Source organism: Amblyomma americanum, chromosome 1 (genome assembly GCF_052857255.1).
Source record: "Amblyomma americanum isolate KBUSLIRL-KWMA chromosome 1, ASM5285725v1, whole genome shotgun sequence".
NCBI lineage: Eukaryota > Metazoa > Arthropoda > Arachnida > Ixodida > Ixodidae > Amblyomma > Amblyomma americanum.
This window is the reverse complement of record NC_135497.1, coordinates 157,259,907-157,283,644: the sequence shown is the minus strand read 5'-3', so window position 1 is coordinate 157,283,644 and position 23,738 is coordinate 157,259,907. Positions and strand designations below refer to the sequence as shown.

At 48.6% G+C, this 23,738-nt stretch overlaps 1 pseudogene across 1 annotated transcript in view; it reads right to left on the bottom strand.

Moving 5' to 3' along the window:
* The window catches only part of LOC144136575 (beta-alanine transporter-like), a 69,321-nt pseudogene that overhangs the window by 28,067 nt on the left and 17,516 nt on the right, over positions 1-23,738 (bottom strand). The window contains exons 2-6 of the transcript XR_013315637.1: positions 13,855-13,958; positions 12,696-12,850; positions 10,301-10,469; positions 8,073-8,193; positions 5,391-5,526 (exon numbers count right to left, since the gene is read on the bottom strand). The product of XR_013315637.1 is annotated as a beta-alanine transporter-like (transcript). The remainder of the gene's footprint in view (positions 1-5,390; positions 5,527-8,072; positions 8,194-10,300; positions 10,470-12,695; positions 12,851-13,854; positions 13,959-23,738) is intronic.

The following is a 23,738-nucleotide window of genomic DNA, read 5'->3' as shown; positions in this document are numbered from 1 at the left end:
TGGCGCTCTCAGAGGGAGCCTATGCGTCGAGACAGTTTGTTTCTCCCTCTGGAGTCTGGTGGAGCTGGTCTTCAGCACTTGTTTGTCCAACAGCTTGTTTCGTGGTTTTTCTTTTTAACGGCACACCATCCCTTCCTTGTAGTTTTGCTTGACACACGATAAAGTGTCCATTTGCCCATTCTGATCGCGCCCACTGCTCACTAGCGTGAGGGGCCTTTGTGTGTGCGTTTCTTTTTAAAGAAAATTTCCGATACATTCCATTTTCTCACTGAACATTTTACAGCGACAGCTCTTAAGCTTCTGTTACTGGGGTTTCGCGTCGTCGTCGTCATCGCAGTAGTAGTAGTAGTAGTAGTAGTAGTAGTAGTAGTAGTAGTAGTAGTAGTAGTAGTAGTAGTAGTAGTAGTAGCAGCAGCAGCAGTAGGACTGCAGGACTACTTAGTCCTGTAGTGGGCGTAGCCGCCAGGCTGATGATGATAATGATGATGATAATGGCGGTGGGGGAGGGCTGTTTCTACGAAAACCAGCCGTAGGGTAGTTACGTTGGAAGGGAGAGGGTATGACGAGAGCGGAAGAATCGCCAACCGGAGGAAGTTACCGTGGAAATAGGAGGGTATGGTATGACGAGAGCGCAAGGCGCAACCGGCAGGTGTTTGCCACGGGAACAACCAGGAGGGTAGTTGCTTTGAGAGTAGGGGGAAGTTACATTGGAAGGATGAAGGTATGGCGAGGGTAAGAAAGCACGACCGGTGGGTGGTTGCTACGAGAACCATGCATCATCAACATCTTCAGCCTCAGCATAACTACGCCCACTGAAGGGCAAAAACCTCACCCTTGTCCCTCCAATTAATCCTGTCCTTTGACAGCTGCGCCCTCTGTATCACCGCAAAGCTCTTGATCTCATCCGCCCACCTAACTTTCTGCCGCCTCCTGCTACGCTTGCCTTCTCTTGGAATCCACTCCGTTACCCTTAAGGACCAGCGTTTATCTTGCCTTCGCAGTACATGCCCTTCCCAAAAGCCATTTCTTCCGCTTGATTTCGACTAGCCGTGTCATTAACCAGTGTTTGTCCCTCACCCACTCTGCCCGCTTCCGGTCACTTAACGTTACACCTATCATTTTTTTTCCATGGCTGGCTGCGTTGTCCTTAACTTAAGCTGAACCCTTTTAACGTTTCTGCCCCTAGGTGAGTACAGGTAAGATACAGCTGTTGTAAACTTTTCTCCTGAGGGATATTGGTAAAATGCCATTCATGATCTGAGTGATCCTGCCATATGCACTCCACCCTATTCTTATTCTTCTAGTTATTTCCGTCTCATGATCTAATCAGCTGCCACCACCTGCCCTAAGTAGACGTATTCCCTTACCACTAGTGTTCAGCATATCGTTACCAATTGTGAACTGCTATTTCCTTGCTAGACTGTTGAACATTACTTTGGTTTTATGCATGTTAATTTTGAGACCTACCGTTATGCTCTGCCTGTCTAACTCATTCATCGTGTTTTGCAGCTCATCTCCTGGGTGACATAGCAAGGCAATTACATCAGAGAATTGCAAATTATTTAGGTATTCTCCGTTAACTCTTATTCGCAGCTGTTTCCAATCCGGGCCTCGTAGCACCTTCTGTAAACAGGCGGTGAATATCATTGGCGAGATCATGTCCTCCTGCCTGGCACCCTTCCTTATTGGAATTTTATTGCTGATTTATGAAGGACTATTATATCTATGCAGTTATTATAGATATATTCCAGTATTTTAACATAAGACTAGTCTACACCCTAATACCGCAATGCCTGCATGACTGCTGAGGTTTCCACTGCGTCAAATGCTTTCTCTTGGAAGGAGAAGGGTAGGAAGTGAGTAGCGAAATCCGTAATCGGTGAGTGGTTACCACCGCAATCATGAGGAGTGCGGTTACCGTGGAAAGAGGAGGGTAACGCGACAGCGGAGGAATCTGCAACCGGAGGATGGTTACTGTGGAATGATCAAGGTATGGCGAAAGCGCAAGGCGCTAGCTGAGGGTGGTTGCCACAGGAAACGCCATGAGGGTATAGTTACTCTGGAAGGAAAATGGCATGGTGAGAGCCCAGGTAAGCGTAATCGAAGGGTGAATACCACTGGAACCATCCGGAGGGTGGTTACCGTGGAAGGAGCAGGGAGAGTATGGCGAGAATGGAGGAATGTAGCACGAGCTCTTCGGGGCAGCTGCTACGTAACGCACTTCCCGGTGCCGCCACGCCATCGGTGCCGCCACGCGCCTAGAGAAGCGTACTGCAGAGGAAAGCTAGTCGAAAAGCGAGTATGTGAGAAAAACTAAAAAGAACTCTCTAGAATACCTTAACAGCTGCCGCTGAATCTCGGGTTACACAGTGATAACCGTCCTGTCAGTTTTTTACTTAGAGTATCAATACAGTTTCTCCAGAAAACAAATGACAAAAGTTCTGATTTAGACGCCATTTCCTGTGCCGCTGTATTGGCAGCCTTTCCTCTCCATTCTTGACAACAGTGTATTAAAGCGGGTGCAATGAATGTGTGTTCAATCGGCCGCTAATGCTTTCTTTTTTAAACTTCATGTCGACTTACCTGCCCAAAACGTAGCTTCACGCTAAGGGGACGTTTGTACCATGGTCAGTGAATGCCGCCTGTTTCAGCAGCGAGACACTGTTGATTATTGCTTTCTGTTTTGTGTAGTGTCGTTTTTTTTATGGGACATTCTTCAACGGGCTCTCAAAAAGGACATTGATATCACTACCTATGCTATAAGATTTTTGCCTAAAGTGGAAGGTTCTAAGGTTCCATTTAATCTTTTACTGCTCATGGGACTGTTTAGCCTGTGGAAGAGCCGCACGACTGATCGGCACGCAGAGCCGCCACGTTCATCGAAGTATCTGTTCAGAGAGCAGTGTGCTACGGTGCGGGGGGTACATGCTGCGCAGGATCAACTTCCTGTTTGGCCGCCTTTACTCGATGGATGTTCGTTTCTCATGAAAATATGATGCGCAAGCAGGGTGATAGCAGGGTGATAACAGGATGCTGGTGCGACTACGTGTGACGTGTTCGCGGGATGCCGCCTGGTTAAGTAAGGCTATAGAAGCCTCTAAGTGTTGTACTTCCATGCAGTAGAAATAAAGCCTGCGTGGCCTATGGGTAACGTGCCCATCTCGAAACTCGAAGAACCTGAGTTTGATTCCCATCCGAAATAACCCAGTTTTCTTCTGAGCGCAATTTAATTGTTCTTTGCTTCCATCGGGATTTTTTGCCCACGGCCAACGATGCCGACGACGACACTGCCTTCTCTGCGACACGGGACCCTTAACGCTTCCGCGTTAAAAGCAAACTATGATGAGTTTGATGTCGGACTTCCTCATTCACGCTTTTTTCGGCAGTGGTGAATTTGCAGTGTGCCATTCCCCACTTGGAAGTTCTGTTTCTGGATCATTTCCAGATATCCATGTTTCATCACCCGTACCATCTGTGAGAAAAACTCGGTCATTTTTCATCAGTCCCATAGCACACTTCATTCTTCCTCTTGCCTTTTCGATGAAAAGAGAAGTTTTTGGGACCGTTTTTACAGTATTTTTTGTTATCACCTTTTAATTGGTCAGAATTCGATTAGAAGTTGTGTGGTTCAAACGTACTTCATCTGCAATCTATCTGACGGGCAACCGACGGGCAGATCGCAAGAGTTGTCTGATTCATTTCATATTTTCGTCTCCTTTTTACTCTGATGTCCTTCCTGACTGAAGGCGATCTGCAACGGTTCTCGGCCTTGTGAAAATGTTTTAAACCATCTAAAAGCCCGGACGCTTGACAAAGTAGTGCCTCCAAAGGCCTGCTGAAGTTTTGCAGTAATTTAACTCGCATCGTCTCCGAATTTGAAACAAAACTTAAGCCGCCGCAGTGGCTCAGTTGTCATGATGCTCGGCTCCTGATTCGAAAGATGCGGGTTTGATTCTGGCAGCGGCAGTCGCCTTTCGATGGAGGCGAAATGCTAAAGGCCCGAGTACTGTTTCAGTGCACGTTAAAGAACCCAAGGTGGTCTAATTATCCGGAGCCCTCCACTTCGGCGTCCCTCATAGACTGAGTCGCTTTGGGACGTTAAACCCTATAAGATCGAAACAAAACTTGATTACACAGCGTTGCTCCTAACCACCTGCAACGAGAACACCACAGTGACGCCAGATTTAACGCTATGAGATTGGTCTTATTATATTTATTACAGACCTCGTATATGGACACTGAGCAGTTTTCTAATCACAGGCCCTCAGACACACATTCAAATGAGTGGTTTGATTTGTGCTCAGCACCACGGCGTTATATGATACTGGTGGCCATTCTATTCAAATTTGCTTTCCAGCAGTTGCCGATGTGGAAACGGGGGAGGGTTCGTTGCAAAGAAAGGGAAGGTGCAGGTGCAGCAAGAGTCTCACTGACTGTGGACGCCTGAAGCGCGGCAAGAGAAAGATTTTTCTTCTTTTTATTTTTGAGGGGGGAGGTGATTAAAGGGAGCGAGAGAAGAGTCAACGCAGCAGTGGGCGCCGCATTAATTTGCGACCACCCGGGATTTGTTTACGTATACTGGAATCGCGCAAGTAGGCTGGCACCCGTGAGGTCGGAGGGGGGGGGGGGGGGGGGGGGGGGGGGGATTGGACCCCGCTTTCTCGTACTCACCAGCCGAACTCCACTGCCACTGCGCCACCGCGGCGGGTGTTGCCACTGCGTTTGATTTCCATCTGGCCGAAGACGTCGTGAGCGAATCATCTTGATGCATTTTAGTTTCCGATATCTTTCCTTTCAAAATTAGATTATTTTCCCAACGGCCCAAACAAAATTTTCACTGACACAGCAGTGGCGTCTTATTAGCACCCATTGATCTATTTTGTAAAACGTTCCGTCTTATCGCGCAACCATTTGTTACGTAAATAGCTTCTAATGGTAAGAAGCAAAAATACCCCTGGCAACTGCCTTGCCGTTTCATTTTTTTTTTATCGATTGAACGTCTCTATTATATCATTCCATGCGTAAAAAACAGAGTGAAAAAAAAACTAAAGAGACGCTGTACGGCATCTAGGATTTCTGAGCTTCTAAATGTCAGATTCAGAAGTGATCGCAATAAATCCCACCCAACTGCGATAAAAATGGCCAAGTTGTCAGAGATCCGTGATGGCGACAGCGCGACGGCCACAAAGGCGCAGCTGTCAGTAAGCGCTGTCCTCCCGTTCACTGCTCTCCATTCTTCTCCCGGCCCATGTTTTCTTCTTGGCATCTCCGTGCCCGTCGCGCTGTCGCCACCGCGCCTCACGCCCGGTTGCATCGACGGTTGCGTCGAAGAGAAGCCGCTCCCGCACGGACGCCGGAGAAGCGTGTGCGGAGCCCAGTGCCACGCCTACCCGACAACGAGCACGACGGCCGCTCTCCGGCGCGCAGAAGACTGGGCCCAGGGTAGCCGCGCGAGGTACTGCAGGCTCGCGACGCTGGCGCTCCGCCGCGGCCGCATCCACTCATCCGCGTCAGGGATGCACGCAGCTGCGGGCGAAGCAAGGGGACAGCGCTCAAAGGATCACACGACAACAAAAACTGCTGCTGTTAGCTGCTGCAGCAAACCAGCCTAACCCACTGCAAACCAGATTTCGGCACGAAATAATGAGATTGTGAAGGTCGAACGAGTAAAATGCAGCTACGCTCTGTTCGACAAAAATATTGTTCATGGGGTGTGCTTATGGGCCATGCAGTTTGGCTCCGTTTGTGTCGGCAAAATTCCATATCTCTCGAAAGCGAAAGGACCTCTCCTGCTAACCTGAGAACTTCCAGGGTCCAAGGGAGCCCTCCAGCAGGTCTTAGAACTTCTGAGACGTGCTGTGGAACTCTCTCGAACCCCTTCGGTGAAGGGGTTTTCAGGCTTCAGTGAAGATCTTCAGTGCTCAGGGGGCTTCCGTGAAGCCCCTTTGGCAAGGCTGCACACGAAGGCTAGAACAACAGTTTAATGGCGGTTAAAGACGTTATCGCGCCTAACAAATTGTCAAATCATTGATCAGAAGGCAAACAAATGCACCGTTTGTACTCGACTGCTGTTTGCACAGGATGGGAAATAAACAAAATGCGGCAGATGTGTTCCAGTGCCTCATACATACCTCTGAACATATCACGAATATACATTCATACATACCTCTGAACATATACGAATATACATACACGAAATACATTAGGGTTATTGCATCGTTAACTAATAGAGGCCTTCTGAGCAGCCGACACGGCCTGCCATAAATATACGCGCACCAGTTCCTGACCTCCTTTCCGGGACAGTGCACGTCCGGCGCAACTAAGACCACTGCAGCTGCATCTGAAGCGAGGAAGCAAGGCACAAATGTCGCGGCATTATCATCCGGCGCATCGTGCCTTCCTGCAGGTGGATTGGAAACAAGAGTGTGTCGATGCGAGACGCCGATATTAAGGCCTCGGGGACAACAAGGACTAGCTAGGCTCGATCGACCACTGCGATCGCGAAATGCAAGGCGGCTCCGACGTAAAAACATCACCGTTCCTGAGTGTGCCTCGCTTCCTGACTGAGCGCAGAGAAAACGTGCCTATGCCGGCCTAGGCACAAAGGAAACAAATGCGCTGGGATAAGGGTGGAGGCACTTACACCGACTGCTACTATTTCGCCCAATACATGAGCCAGCAATAATACGCTTTTGCTTGCAGGAGGCCAATAAATGATGCGAGTAAATTATTGGAAACTCCAACCTCCGAGCTCGCGTTTGTACTCTGGTGGAAACGATTTTCTTTCCTGAAAAGCACAACGTTGTGTATAAAAAGAAGGCAGGAAGTTAAACCGGCTCAGAAATGAAGTGAAAGAAAATCCGCAAGTTGTACCTCTCTTTAAATGGCGAATGCAACAATGCACGTGCTTTTTCTTTTGTTTTCACAAAGCTCAAAATATTTGTCACTTCATGCTCATAATCACACGGCTATAACGCTAACTAACTCGATGAATTTACCTTCAACAATGAACTTCTCTTGCGAGTGAAAAATGCCTTCATAGGCATTTTTCTTCCCAGCAGAATTTTTTTTTTCATTCTGAAACATCCGCCCCACTAGGCAAAATTCCGCAGTGCTGAATCAGTTGCAGCAAGCCCTTCCCCCGCAACCCTCTCCTTACGCTCTTGTCTAGAGATGAAATGTATTGCGACTGAAGGTAAACGTAATTCATTACTTGCCCACAGCAGTGCGCTAGATTGTGTGCGTCCACAATTAAATTTTCAGTACATCTCTGCTCTCAGTACAGCTGTGTACTCTTCACTGCTTCTGTTTAAGATTAGTTAAGCAAAAAGAGGAACGTCCCTCGCGCGTCCGGCTCCTCATGCAAGTACGAGTCGCTCTTCGGGCGAACAAGAATGGGAAACAAGGCTCAGAATATTTGGGTGAATAATGCGTCCCAAATTTGTCTGTAGACAAGTGTGCAAAGAAGAAACAGTGGGCAGAAAAGGGCATTGCCTTATACGCTATGCTTTTTGAACACTGTAATTGTATTTTGTTACTTGAACAAAAGTACAGTCCAGTTTTGAATGAAATTAGTTGCAGGCATTCACTTTAGTCTATTCCCGTTCTGCCTCCGAACTTGCGGTTGTTGCTGCTGTATACGTTGTTAGATATAAACCAATTCGCTCAACAGAGTGCGTTATTGGCTTCGGTGTGTTCAATCGCTTTCACGAGACAACGTGCACAGTAGGAGCGATTTCCCGCCGGTCACTCAGGAAGTTGTCAATGAGTTGTTACAAGTGCTAATATAGGAGTCAATATAACAACCCTTTGCTTTTTAGAAACGGGTGACTATATTTGTGGATCGTTACGGATTCTATTGCTCTTCGTTCTTCTGTGTGCGGAATCGCAGGGGAGGACCTGCTACTTTGGATTCCACTCACTGTCGTGAGTTATGTTGTAGGCAGGTTAAGAGAAAGCGGCAGGTATAGCAGTATATGCTTAAAGAAAAAAAAAAGAACTGGCGCAAGGGCTTTGAGGGAGAAATTTAACGCGTACTGGGAAAAACTTTCCGTAAGCATTCAACGTCCCACCTTCTCGGCGTACAGGAAATCAACCTGTTTTCCGTTCGTGTGAGCGATGGCGACCAACAGCTGCTCCACTTGGCCAATTTTCCCGCGCGCGAGAAGCCACTTCGGGGAGTTTGGCAGAATCCTACAATGGAGAAAAAAAAAGCGAACGATGAGAACCTAAATCGCGACGTTCCGTGCGGCACGTGCCACGCGAAAATCAATGCCCCGCCTGTGCTGCGGTGCTCCCCGCTACTCGCCACTCCGCTGCTCCAGCGCTGGCGGAGCAAGCATGCCACGTGGTGGCACGTGCATCAACGCGTTGCGCTCCCCGCAGGCGTGCTGTTTTCGAATGGCGCGAGAAATAGCCCAAAATTGTTGAGCCACCGCGGCGGTGATGATGGCGTTTCCGAACTAAGAACAAACTGATGTGGTTATTAATAATGGCTGGCTACAAATCGCTAATTGCAATCAGGCGCCTATCTATCAGGTGCAATGTGTGTGTGTGTGTGTGTGTTGTGTGTTGTGTGTTGTGTGTGTGTGTGTGTGTGTGTGTGTGTGTGTGTGTGTGTGTGTGTGTGCGTGCGTGCGTGCGTGCGCGCGCGCGCGCGTGTGTGTGTGTGTGTGTGTGTGTGTGTGTGTGTGTGTGTGTGTGTGTGTGTGTGTGTGTGTGTGTGTGTGTGTGTGTGTGTGTGTGTGTGTGTGTGTGTGTGTGTGTGTGTGTGTGTGTGTGTGTGTGTGTGTGTGTGTGTGTGTGTGTGTGTGTGTGTGTGTGTGTGTGTGTGTGTGTGTGTGTGTGTGTGTGTGTGTGTGTGTGTGTGTGTGTGTGTGTGTGTGTGTGTGTGTGTGTGTGTGTGTGTGTGTGTGTGTGTGTGTGTGTGTGTGTGTGTGTGTGTGTGTGTGTGTGTGTGTGTGTGTGTGTGTGTGTGTGTGTGTGTGTGTGTGTGTGTGTGTGTGTGTGTGTGTGTGTGTGTGTGTGTGTGTGTGTGTGTGTGTGTGTGTGTGTGTGTGTGTGTGTGTGTGTGTGTGTGTGTGTGTGTGTGTGTGTGTGTGTGTGTGTGTGTGTGTGTGTGTGTGTGTGTGTGTGTGTGTGTGTGTGTGTGTGTGTGTGTGTGTGTGTGTGTGTGTGTGTGTGTGTGTGTGTGTGTGTGTGTGTGTGTGTGTGTGTGTGTGTGTGTGTGTGTGTGTGTGTGTGTGTGTGTGTGTGTGTGTGTGTGTGTGTGTGTGTGTGTGTGGTGTGTGTGTGTGTGTGTGTGTGTGTGTGTGTGTGTGTGTGTGTGTGTGTGTGGTGTGTGTGTGTGTGTGTGTGTGTGTGTGTGTGTGTGTGTGTGTGTGTGTGTGTGTGTGTGTGTGTGTGTGTGTGTGTGTGTGTGTGTGTGTGTGTGTGTGTGTGTGTGTGTGTGTGTGTGTGTGTGTGTGTGTGTGTGTGTGTGTGTGTGTGTGTGTGTGTGTGTGTGTGTGTGTGTGTGTGTGTGTGTGTGTGTGTGTGTGTGTGTGTGTGTGTGTGTGTGTGTGTGTGTGTGTGTGTGTGTGTGTGTGTGTGTGTGTGTGTGTGTGTGTGTGTGTGTGTGTGTGTGTGTGTGTGTGTGTGTGTGTGTGTGTGTGTGTGTGTGTGTGTGTGTGTGTGTGTGTGTGTGTGTGTGTGTGTGTGTGTGTGTGTGTGTGTGTGTGTGTGTGTGTGTGTGTGTGTGTGTGTGTGTGTGTGTGTGTGTGTGTGTGTGTGTGTGTGTGTGTGTGTGTGTGTGTGTGTGTGTGTGTGTGTGTGTGTGTGTGTGTGTGTGTGTGTGTGTGTGTGTGTGTGTGTGTGTGTGTGTGTGTGTGTGTGTGTGTGTGTGTGTGTGTGTGTGTGTGTGTGTGTGTGTGTGTGTGTGTGTGTGTGTGTGTGTGTGTGTGTGTGTGTTAAACCCGAGATATATTAAGCCGCGCTGTAGGAAATCTTCAAAGCGCCTGATTTAACGTATCAGCTAAAGCCTCCATTTCATTTCTGCAAAGACATTAAAAGGCGGCGTACACAGTACCTCACTGCACTGCTACGCGCCCACCACGCCTTTTCTGGCTTCCTGCGAGGCTTGCTTCGTTAAGGAGACGCTGCCGTTTAATGACCTCCTACGACAGCAACAAGTTATTCATGTATCGACAGAAAGGTACTCCGTCGACGCTCTTATTAGTACCGCGGCCTTTACGCAGACGCAACCCGCGCGCATCGTGTTCGCCTCGCGGGCCTGAAGAGTGAGAGAGTGCCCGGGCACCACCTCCAGTAGACCAGGAAGGCGACGAAAGGCACCGACGTGGCGGCCGCCAGGTGCCCCCATCCGCGGACGGCCAGTGACACCAGGCCCAACAGCAGCAGGCCCAGACCGTGCGCCAGCCGTAAACACACCAGCGCACCGGCGCGATGTCGGCCGCCCGCCAGGTCGCCCACTGCGCGTAGCACGAGGGACCGCTTGTCGGAAGCGCAGTGGCAGTGGCGACACCTTGATCATAGTTCCCACGTTGGATGCTTTGCTTGTCATTTCCCCTACCTTACACCTCCATTCGCCTTGAAAGCTTCTTTTTTTCTTTTAAACTCACTCTAACGTCATTGTGAACAAAAATGTCTGTATAAAACGTTACCACTGCAAGGAGTATGGTTGTCATCGAAAAGGAAAGTACCACCCTCCCTTGTCACCATGATGCACCGGTGTACTCTTAATAGGGGAAGCGGATTTCGGAGGTGATTTTTTTTTCGACAGAGAGCAATGAAGTTTTGCGCGCCTTTTGGAAAGTACACTGCTGAAATGCAAAATTTTACTGAAATAACCTAACTAATATTAAAATTATATATATTTATATGCTTCGTAGCTATACCGAACTTGCAGAAAGGCGGGCAAGACAACAAAACATGGCAGTCACTCTTAAGTTTTTCCCAAAGGAATGGCTGATGCAGTGATGATGTTTATCTATACAAAATTTTACATCCACGCTTACATAATACACTCATTATCGTCATGACCAATTAATAACGAATATAAAAAATGCAAAGTAATGAAATTTAGGAACGTCTCTGCATAAAGAACTTATGAAGAATACAATGCAACAAACCGCATTAAAATCCGTGAAGTCATTGTCGTGCTGCGCTTTCTGTAAGCAGAGCAATCAGGATGTGGCACTGAAGTTGTACAAGCAGTTCATGCCCGTCCAAATTCCCCGGTACTGTAATGCTCAGTGTCCTTGGCTGCGGGAGTATTGTAGACGCGTGAACCCGAACGGGGGAGAACTGCGGTGAAATCAGTTTTCCGGTGACAGAAATCCTGCCGCGACCGGCAGTGCAAAAGCCCAGCTATCGCACTTGAAAATCAGCCATTTTCGAGGAAACTCCAACCAGTTTTTCGCTACCTACGACCCAAAAAATATTTTCGAAGTCACTTTTGGGCTGTTTTCAGCGCAAGTTTTTCGGGATTTCATTAATAAGACCTTATAGATATTAAGTCTGATGTTTTCTAAAATTCAATTTTTTGGGGGGATTTTCGTGACCTGAAAGCCGCGTCTTGCATGCCAGTGCTTGCATGCGCCGCTCGCGTTGCTTGCAACCGCGGGAAAAGAGGAATCAACAAAACAAGCAAGAGAGAAGCACGCGAAAACAGGTGACGACATTCGGCCAATCGGCGGGTCGAACGTCGAGGGAATGCGCAGGGAAGGAGGCAGGCTGCATTGTTCAAAGGTTGGCTTATATTTGGTTTATTGAGAGGCTTTAGCCCTCCTCCCCCAACCTCCCCCTTAACTACAGTATCCTTCCTGTGCCATTTACCGCATTAGTTAAGTTTAGTTTAGTTGGTTAATTAGAAAGGAAGGGAAAAAGGAAGCAATGAGCAAAGAAACAAACAATTCGGTAACGTAATGCGAAATGAAGTTTTTGTGCAGTAAGAAAATGTTCACCAGCTAGGTTAAGTTCAATGCAGAGATGAGGACCCTCTACTTATCTCCAGTCACATATAGCTGACATCCACCAGACGCGGTCGTCGCATCAGAGTCAGTGGACTTCCCATCCTTATCTCTCAATCTGAGTCTCTGCTGTCCTCGCCTGCGTTTCGTTCTGATCGTATATGCTGTAAATTGGGCCCCTGCGAGTTTATGCGTTACACAGAGTAGCTGCTTGAATAAAAATCGCCCCCATTAATAATGATCATGGTGTTTTGCTAATGCCCTCAAGTGGACTTTTACCCCTTATACAAAATGCTAGAAGGGTGCCTCATAAAATTTCGATAACGTTATGGCCTCCATAAGTGCTGCATATATGTTTGTGCCGCATGCGAGCGCTGCTTAGTCACACTGCGCGTATGGCACCTATAGTAGGATACAGCTTTAAAAAAAAAACAGCAGTTCGTAAGAATGGGCACGGCTCTGGGCTTCCTGTATTACGCCGCTGACCAACCACGACACTAGAAGAAAGCACCTTTTTTAAAGTTTCACTATCAAACAAGCCCGGGGAATCAACTTTCATCTGGTGGTAAGCTTCTTGTTTTGGTAACAAGGAAATTAACGTACTGCTATTATGGCACAGAGAAATCATGTGTGGCGGTCCCGAATGTGGGCGCAAGTGCACTGCAATCTTAAGCTGTATCCGACTATAGTTGAAACACTTGTGGCCCACCGAAGATTCGCGCTCACCGAGTATGGAAAGCGAAGTCCACGTCCCCGCTGTTCCAACACCAACCAGGGTTCGGAACAGCAAGAACATGACAAACTTGGACGACAGCGCTGCCAGCATGCCGAACAGGCACTGTACGAACAGGAAGGTCGTGAAGCAGACCCGCTGGCCCCACCTGCGGTACGTGGAGCAAGTGTGATGGAGCGCTCGCTCTGGTGATACCCTAAGGTAGACCGGGGAATCATTCTTCTCAAACCAGCAGCTTAGTGTGAGGCTGCAGTTTTTGGAAGTAGAAGCGTACCTTCGCATTTGTGCTTTGTTAATGCATGTGAAAGATTCCCAGGTGGCAGAATTTAATCCAGAGCCCTCTACTATCCATCATAACCGAGAGAAAGTGAAGTTTCGGAGCGTTAGGCTCTGGTAACTTATTCCCCTGAATTAGCCAGCGCTCCGGAGAACATAAAATAACGAAATTCTTATTGCTTACCACTTAACTTCGCTTTCCTAAGTAATAACAACAATATGATGTGTCAATAACAGGCACAGTCCTGTATTACGGTGTTAACAGCGACAAAAATGCGAGTTCACTCATGCAATTCACGTAACACATTTGTGTCCATGTGCTTAAATGAGACACTGGTTGGGTACTCCAAGGTATACGAAGCTTAAGAATTCCAATTACGGGCGGTTTCGAAGGCGCGTTACTAACTCCTTCTCATTACCTTCCCACCTTACACACACACACACCTAGGCGTTCCTCGCAGAAACCGCGTAGTAGAGAAATTTAAATTAACTTGTTGACTCGTAATTTAACGTGAAGATATTCTGTTTCTTAGCGTGAGTCTATTTTGAAAAGAACTGTTTATTTGTTCCCGTTGATTTTTTCAACCCACCCATGACGGCCAAGCATTTCACTCCAGCTGTGGCGCAGTCTCATGTAATTAATTCATCAACTCTTGCAGGCCTCGTCGGTATTATGGCGCAGGACGTCACCTCAAAGCCTCGATCCCGACATACTACTGTTTCGCTCTTGCAATGACAAATTCCTGCTCTTGCGCCGCAGCTGCAAATGGTATGCAGTGCGTCTCTGAAGCCTGCGTTCTTCGACCTTTGGACGTGCCTCCATCCGCCGGTAGTGCAGAAAGAATAATTGAGGATAGCGCTGGGAGGAGACATTACCTGTGCGACACGAGGACGGAGAGAAAGTGCCCCGCAAGAAGACCGGCCCCGAAGAGGAACATGCTGAGGGTCGCCAGAGCTCTTCTGTTGCACACGAGGTCCCACTGAACGCAGAGAAAGGAACGAAATGCACTCATATCGATGTGCTCAGGTTATCTGCCGTCGTTCTAGCAGCTCAGCTCGATGAATAAGTCATGCACTTAACGTCATGCGTCTTCTGAGCTGAATGCGTAATGTGCTTTTTCTTTCGTCGTCCACTTTCTTCGCTATGTCGCCCACTCAAAGGTGTACGAGCCCGCCTCACTTGGCAAAAACTCGAAAAGAGGAAGAAAAGAGGCAGAAAAGAGGAAGCGGCGTCTGACCGCCATTCCTTTCTTGCTGTCCCCTCACCTCTTTCATTTCCCTTCTTCATACTGCCTTCTATCCTTTATTTCCGCTGCCCCAGCTCAGGTGCCGCCGACACAGTGATGGCAGATGCCGGGGTGAGCAAAAATCTTGTAACTTCCTTTTTATTATATTTTTTATCAATAAACACTTACTACTACTACTGACCCCCGCTGTGCAGTTTCAAATGCAATGCTCATACGCACGTGTGGCTGTATAGACATTGGAGGGTTTAATACAGCGTGGTTGTATACTGATACTGCATACCAGTACCGTGTATAGATACCGTTTACCAATCATCGGTGTACGGAACAGCAGCTGTTCAGCTGCTGTATTTCGTAACGCTGTACTAAAACTCTTTATGACGACCGCACGCATGCGAGCACTGCATCTCGCTTGCCAGCAGCCGCCGTACATTTTACCAGAGTCCCTCTCTGATTTTACCAGAGTCCCTCAATGCTTCTACTGGCCATGAAACTGCCACGAAAGTTTGATATAGGGACAAGAGTGACCGCTAGGGGCGCCTTCGCCATTCTGGGGGCATCGGAGTGGATCCGGCGCTGGCGCTCTGCGGCCTAAGACGGCAGTGAAAAATGCGAATAAATGCATCTTCGGAGTGATGCTACTGTGAGAAGGATGTGTGTCCGGGCAGATGAAGGCACAGACAAAAATAAAACTGTTTATCAGTGCACTGGCGGCCGGCGAGCCCGGTAACACTAAGCAAACTCGAACGCAACCGATTGCGCAGCAAGCCAGCGGGCCTCGCTCGCGAAATACGAGTCCCTATTACAAAAACAAACAGGACAGGCGCCAGCGTGGTATCTGCTGGCTAGTATTTAAGAGACAGAGATGATCACCTGCCCTTCCGATGAAGTGAGGCTGGCGCGTCCGTTCGCCGTTCAAGGTACGAAGCGCAGTGCGCATACACGCACCGGCAATGGGCGCAGACGCCTCTGGCTGTGCCTGCTCGCGTGGAGACAGGTGTATGTCTGGTGGCAGTGCTCGAGCTACTTGAAGAAAATTTGGAAAAACGATGTTTAAGGGGTTTATTATTAATTCTAGCTTTAGATAGAGAATTTCGATGGCAATAATAGCAAGTTATTTATGCTACGCAATATACAATGTTGATAAAACATTTTTTTTTTCCTGCAGCATATAATGCAAATTTCTGTAGCCGATCCAAGACACTTTAAAGGCTCGGACCGGCCCTAATGCCTCTGAAAGTGCGATGGTTACAACTCACGACCGCAACTGTCCGCTATTCCCTATATAGACGCATATTTGTAAATATTTATTTTCCCGTTTATTCAATTTATTTTCTTCGTAACTACAATCAGTATATATGAACGAAGCAGTGATGCAAATTCCGGAATAAGCAATTAAGACCGAGTACTGTTTCATATGAATTTCTTGCTTTTTTAGATTTTTTTTCACTGCCAGCGCCTTCGTGCAACATCTGCGTTTAACATTGGTCATACAGCATTTTGTAGTTTTCATTCTGCTTTTATTCTGTTTGTTATTGCAACTGTTATTGATAATTTATCAGTACAATCAAGTAATTCTTCTTCATGGCCGAGACCATCACTAATAAGGTAAACTAAGTCAGAACCGCTTCCAGCGTCAAAGATGAAGAAAATGTGGAGAATAGTTTTATTTATGAGAGCAGAACAACAAATTTAAAGCAAAAAATCAAACAAATCTTTTTTTTATTTTGCAGAGGCGTCACAGAGAGAGAGAGAGAGTTAAGTGGTAGAGGAAAGGCAGGGAGGTTAACCAGTAAAATGTTCCGGTTGGCTACCCTTTACTGAGAGAGGGGGATGAGGGGGGGGGGGGGCGAAAAGAGTAAGAAGTAGTAGAGAAATGCGTTCCGTAGCAAGCACGACATGCAATGACACAAGCACTGTAAGTCACAGGCCATCGCAGCTGTAGCCTGCACACCTTGAGGGCTGCCGACTGCTGCGACCTGAGCAGAACAGATCGAGGGCCCTCCATCACAAGGCATCGCAGACGTTTCAGTGTCATCAACGGCAAGCAGCCTTTCTTGACAGAGCTACATAACTCGGAACCGTTTAACCATGTTTAACTCAACTTTACCCAGAAGCCTCATGTTACTTTCTCGTATGTGAACACTCTTCCTCATGCTAATGAGACATTTTATAAGACACAGCACAGGGAGAAGCCGAAAACTGCGAGCTCACATGCCACGCTACTTCGCACTGACAGCAGCTCCCGCCTTCGTTCTCGCCTCCCCGATGCACCCCGGCTACAAGCAGCGCCGCATTGCGGCCGCCGCTGGCAGCGCACAAAGCTATCCCATAGCGTGACGGCGAAGCTTCATGACCAGTAAAAGTATTGAGGGACTCTGGTTTTACTTATCGCTGCACAGCGCATCCCTCGCGCACTCCTGACAAAAGCGGTTGCGCATGAACGCCATGTGCTAGCTGCAGCAGCACGCAGATTACGCACACAAGTACTGGAGAAAGCCTTCACGTGAGGCGGCTGCTCTTGACTACGAACGTGAAGGAAGACGCACTGAAGTCAGCCCAGACAGCCTGTAGTGACGTTTAATCGCGATCGGGTGCATGCCTGAATGCAGGCACGTTCATTTCCGATTCGTAGCCAGATGATGCAGGCAGTCTGTTGACCATGCCCGTGTGAGCGTCCACATGTGAGCTCGTTCCGAAAATAACAGCCAGCTGTCACGGTCCAGACGCTCTGCCTTTTTCAGTCTCCTTGATCACATCGTTGCATGTCTTCGCGGCCGTCCTTTTCCGCCACGACAACCATACGCCGAGCGTGCCAAAGCGACAATCTGCCGTTTACAAACGCTTTCCCGAACAGAAGGTTTGAGACGGGGTATTGCTCGGCACTGCCTTCTTGTCATATCCTGCGTCTTTGGCAGCTTTTTTTTTTCCTTTTCGTTTCCGAACTTTCCATTTTCACCCGCTTGGCGCACAGCGAAAGGGCGGTACGCGAGCGCGCGTGCGGCGTTCGGCGGCCACTTTTGAGGCCGGGGCCCCGGAATCGAACCGAGGTCGCTTACGGCTCTTTTTGCGGCTCATCACCCTCCGTTCTGGTCGGCGGTTTACAGCCAGTAAACTCAATTACGCAAACAGCCGTGGCCGCAGGGCCGCCCTTCCTTCGAAAGCATCAAATGCATACAATGTCCGAAGCACAACCTTTCAGCGGGGCACCGCGGCGCACTCTTCTTCCGGGCGTAGACAGATAGATGGCTGTATATTACACCCCGCTTATCCTCTGGGATTTTTATTTCTCCTTCTCTTTCGCCCTTGTAACGCGCTCCAAGCCGCGGCTTGCGTATAAAGATATATAAACGCGCGCGGAAAAAGCTACATATAGATATGTACGCGCGTGTACATTTTTGTTCCTTCCGGTGGCTCGGCGAGAAAACTTCTCCTGCCGCCCGAGCCGAGCGTCATTTATTCTGCGCTGAGGGAGCGCTGCGGCAAGCCGGCTGAGGCGGAATCGCAGCCGCCTTGGCCCGGGTCCAAGCGCTTGATCGGCGCCCGACTCGGCTCACCCCAAGGGACTTCGCCCCCCCCCCCCCCCCCCCTCGCTAGCCGCCGCTGCGACGACGTGACGCTGTGCGCGGAAGCTAACGCTGGATGCCTCGCCACTATCGGGACTGGAATGTGACGCATTACGAGTGCGCGCGGCGGACCCGTCTCTGGTCGTCTTGCACCGGCGTGGCTGGCGCCCGTAATCCTCGGTCGAACGAATGCGATAGCGGCGGACTGAAGCCGCGATTCGGACTCGGCCGTCCTGGCGCTGATTTGGAAACGACACCGCGCTGGCACGGCTGGAGAACGACGGACCCGGGGGTTTTATGGGAGAAGTAGTAGTTAAATTGCGAGAGCTTCCCTCGCGGCGCAGAAAAAAAAAAAGGTTGCCTCCAGTTCGCAGTCGCGTGATGGCAATCTCCTGATGTACAGCGGCCTTTTATAAGCGTCAATTCTGCGCCCCTTCTCAAGCGGTAATCCGACACGTGATTGTAAGTTTAGCTCGTGCAAATTGCAGGGACAGAATCGCTCTCAAGCATTATTTAACTGCTATTAAAATAAAAAGAGGGAGAAATTAGTAAATGCAGGCCTTGCATAGTTTGTCGCGGATGACCCTTCGCTAGCTGCCATTGCGCTGGACCAAGAATGGCGAAGTCCGGAAAAGACATGCCTCGGTGAATCTGCGAACTTTCCCTCCAAATTTTGGTAATTTGACTCAAGATTCGAGACGTAGTCCTCACTATGCCCTTCAGTCCAGCTTACACCTAAATTAGGCTTGAGTGGCTCACGCGAGTAAAAAGAAACGGGGGCTGGGGCGGTTAAACGTATACGTCAGTCTCAGACTCTTTAATGGAGTCTTGCCTCGGATTTAATGCAGTTACAGTACAGGCCACTTTGGTCACGATTTGCAAGGAAGCGGCTCAGAGACATCATTTTGGCGGTTACATGCTGGGAGGTATATTCAGCGAGAAAGTCCGCAGCGTCTCAAGGCTACTCAGCCGCAAAACGTGATTGCGTCCTGCCGTCGATAATAGGCAATTAAACCGAAGCGCTGCAAATCGCTGCCTGATCACCAATCATCCGGCAAAGTGGAGGCTACAGAATGATCCAGAAGTACTGGCGCATGCTCTTTTTACGTGTGCATGAACAAACTGAAAAGTTGACGGAACAAGGCCCCATGACTTCGTAGATTGGTTTCACTCCCTGTGTGGCTCCAAAACAGCCCCCGATCAAGTGGAACTGCTTCAATGTGTTTACTTGCTTACGCGAGGCTATCTTTACAAGCTCCATCACCATCATCATGATTGTTTGCGCTAGCATCTTCGGTAATTATTATCGTGATCACCAGCAGTAGGGCTGTGATGATCACTGACATCTAATTAGCCAAGCCAAGAGCCAGCTTCCACCATCCTCAAGAAAAGCTTTGCTAAAAATTGCCTCACAGAGCGCTTGGACATGGGCTAAACAGTAGATAAGAGAAAGCGGAAAGTAACACTCTACGAGTCCACATATTCGACAAATTTTCGCAAATTAAAAATGTAGCGGAACAGGCTTTTATAAGAACGAAACTGTGGGTTTAAGCTAAAAGCGTCATATCAGCAAAGACAAAAACGTAAAAAGGTGGAAATTTGGGCGAGTTGGTACGAGAACGGAGATTCAGACGAGGTAAGCACTTGTTCTGTCCTTTTTTCGTCTGCGTCTTCATTCTCGTGGTGCCACAACAGTATGGACAAAAATGCGCTGAAGGTGACAAAGATTCAACACACTCCGCTGTCCCTATTGAAGAGCGCCGTCACCCAAGTACGTGATGCGAATATTCAGAGACTCGTTGAAATGTCCTTGCAAGACGCAGCGCGCACTTGCCCGATTGTAGGCACGGTGTAACGTGGGCAGGTTCGTACGCTAGGCACGGGCAGCTTCTGAATTGAGAATGCCGCCGTCATTTGGAAAGGCATCCCCGGCGGGGATGCAGTATCCGCACACAGACGCGGCCTGCTCTCCAGGCGAACACAGATGCCACTGTCGCGTAGCCCGCACGCGACACCGGCCGTGAACGGGCCCTCCAACTCAGTGTGCATGCCGACCAGGTGGTGCGGGGCTGGCATCTGTTCATACAAATGCAATGCCAAAACAACGCGCAGGCAATCCATCATAACGTCGACAGCGTTATGCGGCATACTGCGCTAGAGTCGCCACTTGACCACCCACCCATTCTGTGGTTTTCATAATTTTCTGAAGTTTCAGAAATCACCCTCCAGTTTTTTTTTAGCCATCTAGCAGTATGAAGTGAGGAGCTTTGCATCAAAGCAGTCAAACTTTGTGAGTGAGTGAGTGAGTGAGTGAGTGAGTGAGTGAGTGAGTGAGTGAGTGAGTGAGTGAGTGAGTGAGTGAGGGAGGGAGGGAGGGAGGGAGGGAGGGAGGGAGGGAGGGAGGGAGGGAGGGAGGGAGGGAGGGAGGGAGGGAGCGGGCGGTTTCCTCTTCGGCCCGCTATACTCTATAAGTTATCGTTGCTTCGAAAAACGGTGTTTGTTCATACCGCGTGCTTACTTCAAGCAGCGCTCCCACTGCTCCGCAATCGGTGGTATGACTAACTGTGAAGGCATAGAGAATTTGAGAGAAATTCGCCTTTTTCACAATATGTGAAGCCCTCCGGGGGATAATAATACATTAATAATAATGATGATCGATGTGCGCAAAACATTAGACGAACCACGTACACGAAAGAAACACAAGGACAAGCGCAACACTAACAACTACTTTATTCTTCTCAAACCAACGCATATATATACATTTTGCCACACCTGTGCAAGCGAAAAAAAAACCCAGTCATGTGAGATTACTGGCAACGACGCGAGACCGAAACTTCAATTTCTCTCGTGTACGTGGTTCGTCTAATGGTTTGTGGTTTGCGCACATCGATCATCTGTACTATTATCATGCACCAACTAGGCCCAACAGAAGTGCTATTGAAGTTCCTCTGGGGATTGCGCGGAAATTCGTCTCCTACCCATAAAGCTGGTTGAAAACAAAAGCTCGTGGGCGACGAAGGTGCGATCCGCTTTCACGAGCCGCCAACTAGTAGCCTTGGTGATAACAGCTGTCGCCATCTGTCGCTCACGTCTGTCTTCACCACGAACTGCGCATGCGCGGTAGAAGCTGTTGGTTTGTTTTCAACCGGTGGAGCTCGGGAGAGGGCATAGGAGGAGAGGTGAGCTTGAGCAGAGTGTCTGCGTGAAAAAGGCGAAATCTCTTTTCACAGTGTGTACTACGAGAGTCATTAAGCGTAAAACGAGCTTTTTGGAACAAAGCCGTGAGTAGCCATAAAAAAAAACACGAGTGTTTCAAGCGATTTCAAAAATGAAATAGGAAAACGCACACCGATGAACGTCCATTCTCTGGATTTCCTTATCCTATGATCATTGAAGCAAAGGACGACGGTGAACGCGCTACTGCGATGTTCTTGGGACCTTAGAGAACAGATTCGACCGAAGTTTCTCGAAATATTCAAAAACAGACCATTGTTGCTTCCCCTACGGAACGCACCCGTTCATTACTCGTCCTTGTGAGACAGCATCTGTCTCTCGCAAATACGGCTGTTGTATAGCTCATACCCTTATCTTTTCGGTAATCCCTGAGGCTCGTTTGCGTGCCATCGATCATTTAAAAGAGCCTGACAAAAACACTTCCACGAGTGCTTCCAAACACTGAAATTGTACTGGTACTTGTGTATATGCGGCAATAAAGTACTTGGGAGGAACTGCAATATCTTCATTTCTTGCGTAATTGCTCAAATTTTGAATATATATTTCGGGAGACTGCTAGTGCATTTAATCCGACAAAATTACAACCGGCCCTTTCGGCGCAAAGAGGCGTAAACTACGCGACAGAGAGAACAATTACACAGTTCGAGCGACAGCATCGTCAGGCAATGGCTCTGCGTGTCCACACGTGAACGTGTCCACACAGCTGGCAAGAAAACCAGCTCGGCTTCTTAAAAAAATGACCACGAAGTCGAAGAAAGGCTAGTTGTGTCCCGGGGCTCGAAACCCAGCATACCGTCATTCTCTGCCAGCTCACCTGATCAGGCAAATTTGAAGACAAACACTAACGCTTCAAGACAAACACTGGCTGGCCACGGCTTAAAATTGTGGACCGTTCCGACCTCCTGATAGTGCCACTGACTTAATATTGTCTCAGCCTGCGCAGCGAGGCCTTCATTTTCGTCCACAGCCTCGCACTTCGATCCCCGACCAGGGTGAATCATTCTCATACTAAGGGGTGCGTCTACTTCCTAAGAGCTCAGCTGCTTTCACTTATAGCCGTCTGTCTGAGTTCACGACGGTGATGAGTTTCATGACGATACTCTCTCCTTCTTTGGCGGACACCCGCGAAACTTATACGGCCTCTGCTTGAGACCATGCCTGCCTGACAGTCTTCAGGGAATTCTCGAACCTTGATGCTCCAGTCCATTGGCGCGTTCTTACTTTACTTGAATTATATACATTTCTGTATATCTTCTCTCTCCTACTTCTTTGAAGGCTAGCCGTGTCGCGCAGCTGTTTGCGTCGCCCGCAATTTTCATGTTATTCTTCTTCCCTTTCATATTTTGCTTTCCCAATGTCGATGGACCCCTTATATCTATCTCCGCTTCGCTTCAATGTCTTACTTACAGCGAAGCTTCGCCGACGTCGCAACAACGGCCACTACTGTCATTTCTCCTCCCTCTGTTCGTTGATTTTTTGTGCGTTTGTTCTCAGCCCAGTTTCATAACCACACGAATTGCTCTTTTTACTTAGTTTTAGTAAACAGGCTGCCGCTATTAAGAGTTAAGACATTTCCTTCGGGTCGCCGTTTCTTCTCTTTTGTGGCAACCGCCCGCGCAGACAGCATCTGGCGCTGCCCAACAACAGTGATGCCATCGTCACGCCAACACTAAGGACGATATGGCTGCACTGAGAAGATCAAAACCACCTTCCGATCGAAATGACAGCTCGTCCTTTGAGGCTTCCACTAGGTTCAAGTCATTTCCACAAATTCGTGCCTTTCAGCGAACCCAGTAGGCTATATCTGAAACAGATAAAACATGAACAATGAAAAACTGTCGCTTTACGTCTCAAAACAAATTGGGATAGGAAAAAGTGCTACGGGCGTTAGCGGCCTTGTTGTCTTGCAACCACTCAACCATAATCTAATACTCCTCTCGGTGATATTTGAGGATATAATGTGAAGTCGCAGTATTACAATCAGCATTTAAATTTCAACCAATGCGCGCTGCCTGTTCGAGCCGCTTAGGTGGAAGTTTTGCCGCAGTATTGTTGAATGGCCATTGTTACTGCCGCGCAGTGAACAAAAAGCAAAAGTGCCTTAAAAAAGTATTTTGCCCGCAAGTGCAAGTTAAAAGGAAGCAACTGCGTTCAGCATCGCAAAATTGCTATACTAAGAGCTCAGTGACTTCAAGACGACCGCGCTCGTCGAACGACACTATTGCAGTCTATGCCTGGCACTTGAAAGTGGGAACTTTTCTATAAAGTTTTTTTAATAACAGGTATCATTGCTAATAATTTTGGGAAACCTCCAAAACAGGCATACGCTTACTGTTGTTGCTGCGGGTGCAAAATGCGAGCACAAAAAAAGAGGGAGAGAAGGTGTGGAGAGGTACGAAGGGACCCATGCCTAAGGCAGATAGGAACGCGTCGAAAACTCATTTTCGGTCCCGCCAGCAGCCAGCTTTCCATCCGCAAAGCCATCCACAGGCTAAGAAAATGAACTGCAACAAAGAAGAACTCCGCTTCCTTTCTTTTTGGCGGCGAATGAAAGAACAAGACGGCCAGCTCTATTAAAGACGAAGCCAGCAGCCGAGTGCAGCGAGAAGAACGTGGAGATATTTGAGCGCAGGTCTTTAACTGAGCGGCCTGTCTGAACAAGACCGCGCCGTTGTTTCGGGTGGCCGCAGTATATATCTCACCGCATTTCCTGTGA